At 43.0% G+C, this 5,850-nt stretch overlaps 1 long non-coding RNA gene across 1 annotated transcript; it reads right to left on the bottom strand.

Annotated features, from left to right (window-relative positions):
- Positions 1–1,611: 1,611 nt before the first annotated feature.
- On the bottom strand, positions 1,612–5,386 carry LOC134476047 (uncharacterized). Its single transcript, XR_010047487.1, has 2 exons — positions 3,166–5,386; positions 1,612–2,131 (listed from the first exon to the last, which is right to left on the bottom strand). It is a non-coding gene; the product is annotated as an uncharacterized LOC134476047 (long non-coding RNA).
- Between the last annotated feature and the right edge of the window lie 464 nt (positions 5,387–5,850).

Consider the following 5,850-nt stretch of genomic DNA (forward strand, 5'->3'; position numbering starts at 1 on the left):
TGAAATACCCCGTATCATACTATAATGATGGATATGCATGTTATGTATATGCATTTGTCAAAACCCATAGAATTACAACACAAAGAATGAAATTAATCTAAACTATGGGTTTTAGTTAATGATGTTATATCAATATTGGTTCATTAATTGAACAACATTAACACCAGATGAAAAACTATGTGGAGAAAGAAGAAGTACATGGGAATCTTCAGATTGAAATCAAATTTCTCATTAAATTTTACACTTGATTTTAGCATAAAGCTGAGAAGCAATTCTGGTCAATTTTTAATTTCTGATTTTTACTAACCCTAAAATTTCTCTAAAATATACAGTATACTTAAAAAAATAAAGGCATAAAATCCATCCCTACCTATCTACTTCTTCAAACTACATATAAGAAGGCAGGTCAAGCAATGCAGAAACCATTATTAATTAAAGTACAGATAGCAAATAAGATATACAAAAATATTCCATAAGAGTGGCAATAAGTTGGTTGCAAAGAGCCACTCACTCTTAACGTTACCACCGTATTGCAAAACACAGGGGCTTGGGTGAGCTGTTCTGACCAGCAGATGATAAAATGAATCTGGAATTGAAAAAAGATTTGGAATTTATAACCCCAAAACCTGGAGTTCTTGTTATACCAGGTTTGGTGTCAGAATCCTACCATCTCGGAGCCTCAGTTTCCTCACTTAGTAAGTGGACATACATTTGATTATAAGACTTTTAAACCCAAGGGGCTGGGGATTTAGCTCAGGGGCATAAGAGCCTCCCTTGCAAGCAGGCAGTCGTGAGTTTGATCCCCAGTACCGATAAAAAGGAAAAAGACAAAAATAAAATAAAATAAAATAAAATAAAATAAAATAAAATAAAAGACTTTTAAACCTAGACCATTATACAGAGGAAAATTGTTATTGTTACTATGCCCTGATTATGTATTGCTAGCCCTGATTCCCAGACCTGGGAAGGCTTTATGGAAAGATTGATTGCTAGTGGCTGTTTCTGGCAAGAGGTGAACACTGAAATAAGAAAAACAAAAACAAAAAAACAGGCACACAAGGCTTGGACTTCTTGGGGAGTTTTTGGCTCAGCCCCTCAGCTAATCATGACTCCAAATGTTGGCCGGTAAAACAACACCATCACATTGAGTTAGGGTCTTTTCCACGATGTTATGGAACATGCATTGGAAAGAGCAGTCACAGGGTGTGATACACATGGGACTCCCAAGCATGTGGCAGAGGCTCTACCACAAGAGACCCCCAAAGTGTTCAAGTCATGTAAAGGAAGTGAGTACAAGAACTGAGTGTTTCCACTTGGTGGACATGAGAAAAACAGGCCAGCTAGTAGGACATGAAAGTAGCTTGCCTGCAAAGGTAGACTTCTCCTAAGTTACCTTGAAGTAAGCTTTTCCAGGCTCTTGTGAATCACATGTCCTAGAGACTGCCTGTGCAGGCCATTTTTGCATTCTTTACTACATCTTTCCAAAATAAATCCTCAGGAATAACTGAGTGTTTTAATGAGTGGATCTGTGCCTACTTATAGACAGGTAGATTTCTATTCAGAGACACTGACAGAACTGTGGGGTACCAGTGGCAGCTGAAAAGATAAGAATTATGAAATATAAATGACCTTTATTTTGAGAATGCGGGGAGAGACATCCCCAATCCCCTGGGGCGCAGCATCTCCCCTGCCCCTGGGGTCGGTGATCTCTCCGTGGAACACGTGGAGTGGAGGCATATAAGTAGCCTAGGTTTGGGGGTGGAACCTAAGGGGCATTAGTGATGCACAGGTAGCCCATTGGTATTCTTTTGGCGCCATAGGTAAATTCCTAGGGGTGGGGGAGATACAGTCACAGGTAAATTCGTAGGGGTGGGGAAGATGGAGCTCCTTAGTTCCACCTGAGGCTTTACCAGCTACAGTGTCTTGTCTGGGCCAAAACTCTTTCATATCCCATCTTATGATTATTATTATGAAAAGGGGTGAAGATTTCTTTCTTTACTGCTTCCTGCTGGAAGAGGGCACTGTACTGGGGTCTAGGGGAGTTGACAGGATGACAGTTGATGCCCAGGTAGAAGCTGGTGCTAGCTGTTTTAGCCAGGACAACTTCACTGGTGAATGCACATATGTTAGACTGGAAAAACAAAGAGACAAGATGTTATGAGGAGGCATGGCACTATCATATTTAAAGACCCGGGTGAGATAAAAGGAAAGGTGCCTTTGATTTTGATATGTCATTATATCAGGACTGTGTTGAGGTAGAAACATTTCCACAGTAAGGCAGAATTCTAAAAAATAAATGTGGGGTTAGGAGGAGTGAAGTTATGAGAGGTGATTATTCCCCCATCTGAAAGGGTAAAAGTTAAGAGGGTAGGTAGGTAAGGCTTGTCTCTGATATGCATGATGTTGGAGTCTGTAGGAAATACTGTTAAGAGTCCTGCTGTAAAAAGAATAAGAAATTAGAAACCAAATTGGATAACAAAACATGACAGCCTGAGAGTTGTGGCTTTGGGGCCTTTGTAAGGCAGAGATGAGTAGGCAACAAGGATAGTTAGATCTAGGGCTGGAAGGGCACTTCTTAGCCTGAGTGATGTGAAACTAGGATGGCAGTCTAGCAACTTTGATCACTGTTGAGGTTGCCAAGAATATCAGGCAGGTATGGGTCGTTTGTAACCTGGTTGTAGTCCTTGGAATGATTTGTTGTAACAGAACTTCAGCAAGTATATCAGCAGTCTCCCTGGTTGTGTGAAAGGCTTTTATATATCATGAAAAAGTATAGACAGAGTGAGAAGACAAAATTTATCTGTCAATCTTGACCAGAGCTGCCTGAGAAATTGGTGAATAGTAAAGGAAGGGTGTGGTCTAGTGATAACAGGTATAAGCTGTTGAGACCTCAGTGTCTGGGTCAGCCTGTATAAACACAAGGGAATAAAAAGCATTTTTAAGATTTAGGACTGTAGAGTGAGTGGTGGAGGGAAGATTTGGCACCACTGGGTGGACTGGGAAGAAGCAGTCTGGAACCTGCATGAAATAGGGCCTGTTTGTAAATGGCATAGGTTGACCTTTAACACACCCTTAGAGTTTGAGGACTTATTATATTGGCCTGAAAACTCAGGAAGAACTCTGTATATATGGCCTCTATGTCTATAAATATAGAGAATGTCTTACCTGAGACTTTTAGTGGGACTTAAACTCTGAGACACACACCTTAAAGCAGGCTGCTGTTGGCCCTGAGCCCCGTCAATCTTCAGCAGCAAGTTTAAGCAGATCTGTCAGCGATGAATCTGGCAGTGTTGGCATTTCCAGTGAGGGCTAGAAGTTAGGATGGCTTATGCACTCTCTGGTGGCTAGGACAGTCCAGTAGCCCTGGGGTAAGATCCCAAAGAATGCCAGGATGGGGCACTCTCTTGCCCAATGTCTTCTGCTGCATTTGAGGCATGGTCCATGGTGGGGGGGCAGGCAGCTCTACCTTGTGTCGGTTTACCTGTCTCAGAACTCCGAGTGTCACAAGTGTTATTGTTATCTCTGTTGTTGAAAACATGAAAAGCCATATTAAGGTCTCTATGAGGTTTGAAGGTCAAGTTTTGCCTTTTTGTTTGAGATTTGGACTACAGTAGAAGGTATCTGTAGAATTAAGTAGTATGCGGAGTCAAATATAATCAACAGGGTATTTATAATTTGAGTAATGGCTTCTCATAAGGAGGACAGATCCAGAGAATTTTAGGAACTGACATGTTATTTATGTAATATATATATATCTCTTTATGTTATTAAAATGTCTAATGCCATCTGATTTTTGGAGGATGGCCTATTTAATTAATTTTTACCTTTTTATTTAGGAGAGAAATCAGCTACAGTGTTATTTAATATCAGTTGAATATAGTTAATTATGGCTTGGTGGAGGGCTGAGCCAGGGCAGGCAGATAGGCTGGGAAAGGTTTAAGTTGGCTTCTGCCCCAGTGTTGGTCTTGTTGTTTTGCATATATCATGTAACTCTTGTTTTGGAAAATAACTAGTAGTTCCCAGCAAAAGGAATTTATAATTATTTTTTAATTTTAGTTGTTAAACATCTCTAAGTGTATATCTGGATCTGAAAGAGAACATTTGTCATGGCTGGAACACAAAAAAAGACAGCAGAAACAATCTGAACTTTATATCTGAAAACACGAATACAGCATCAGATCAGCAACTATGAATTGTTTTAGTCATATGAACTTTAGTTGAGGTATCTCATATAACGCTATGGAGATTAATGAAGGCTTTAATTGATAAACAAGGCTAGTAAAATTACCAGGTGGCCACTTTCCCATTTATCAGCCAAAGTCTTGTCTATTGCCCGCTTATTTAACCTTGATTAAATAGTTTGAGAATATAAAAAAATAGCATCTCTGAGCCGAGCTGCCAAGCTGTTGTTTATCTGTGTTTGTGTTTAAAACAGCGCTTGTGTTTGGGAGATGCTTGTTCGGGAGACGCGCAGCACCTAAGGCAGGACAGAACTCTGAGGCTGGGCGGGGCGTGCATGGGGGGGGGCGCAGCGCACACAGAGTGAAGGCGGGGTGAGCGCCCAGACGTAGTGTGGGGGGCGGGCTGGGAAACATGAAGCCAGAACTGCTCACGGGGCACGTGGATTAGGGCGCGGTGTTAGAGCCAAACCCGCGCAGACCTGGAGCACGGCATGAGAGCCAAGATACCATGTGGAGTTGGGGCGTGGCGTGAAAGCTTAAAGCAGCAGTATCTCTCAACACTGTTTGGGCGCACCTTCCTCATCTCAGCGGGGAATGGGTTGGTGCGCAGCGGGGGTGGGGGGGAGTAGAGAGGAAAGGAGATGGTGAGAAAGCTCTGAAAGGCTGCAAAGAAAGACACTATTATCTATTTAAGTGTGGAGAGGGGGAGGGATCCTGGTAGAGCAGGAAAGGACACACATTCTCAAAACAAAGGCTTAAAGATAGTTTTGTAAACTTGTCGTCAGTGTATAAGCCATAGATAGGTATGGTTTTTTTGGGGGGGCAGGAAGTGGTCCCCAATATAAAATCTGATGTGGGGTCTGGCCCATGGAGTTATAGCCAGATGAGGCAACGGACCGTGGTCTACTAAATGTAAGTCGTCACTTTTTACTTGTTTTAGACCAATTGGTATCATATGGATCCAAAGCTCGTAATAATTGGCCATCACCAGTATATACGAGTGGATTTCTCGTGGGTTTTAGTAACAGCTCTGCCCATGAGAACCTAAAAAGCTCTGAAGGATGTGAGAGTCTTTCAGTGTGGACAGAAGCTGGTCCAGAAAAACTCTGCCTTGGGCTATCTAAGGACGTCAGAGCGTCACGGGAACCCAGGGAAAGGGGGAGAAAATCCGCCTGGGGCCTGGCCCAGTGGCAATCTCCGGGGGTTGCTCACCTGTGGTAAATTGGGTTGGTGTTGTTTGCGAGCCAGCAGCGACAAGTTTACAGCTCCCAAGTGTAGAAGTGAGGAATTAATGCAGGATGTAGTCTGGGCCTGGTCCTGCATGGCAGGGGACTCAAACTTGGAGGGCCCCATGAATCTCTCATCTGCCGTTCCCAGTCAGGGAACCATATGATAGAACTGTGGGGGACCGGTGGCAGCTGAAAAGATAAGAAGTATGAAATATAAATGACCTTTATTTTGAGAATGTGGGGAGAGACCCCCCCTGACTCCCTGGGGTGCGGCATCTCCCCCCTACCCCAGGGTCAATGATCTCTCCATGGAACACGTGGAGTGGAGGCATATAAGTATCCTAGGTTTGGGGTGGAACCTAAGGGGCATTAGTGAAGTACAGGTAGCCCATTGGCACTTGTTTGGTGCCAGAGGTAAATTCCTAGGGGTGGGGAAGATA

The sequence above is a fragment of the Cavia porcellus genome, unplaced genomic scaffold (assembly GCF_034190915.1).
Source record: "Cavia porcellus strain 051 isolate PalLab524CR breed Dunkin Hartley unplaced genomic scaffold, mCavPor4.1 scaffold_5, whole genome shotgun sequence".
NCBI classification, from domain to species: Eukaryota; Metazoa; Chordata; class Mammalia; order Rodentia; family Caviidae; genus Cavia; species Cavia porcellus.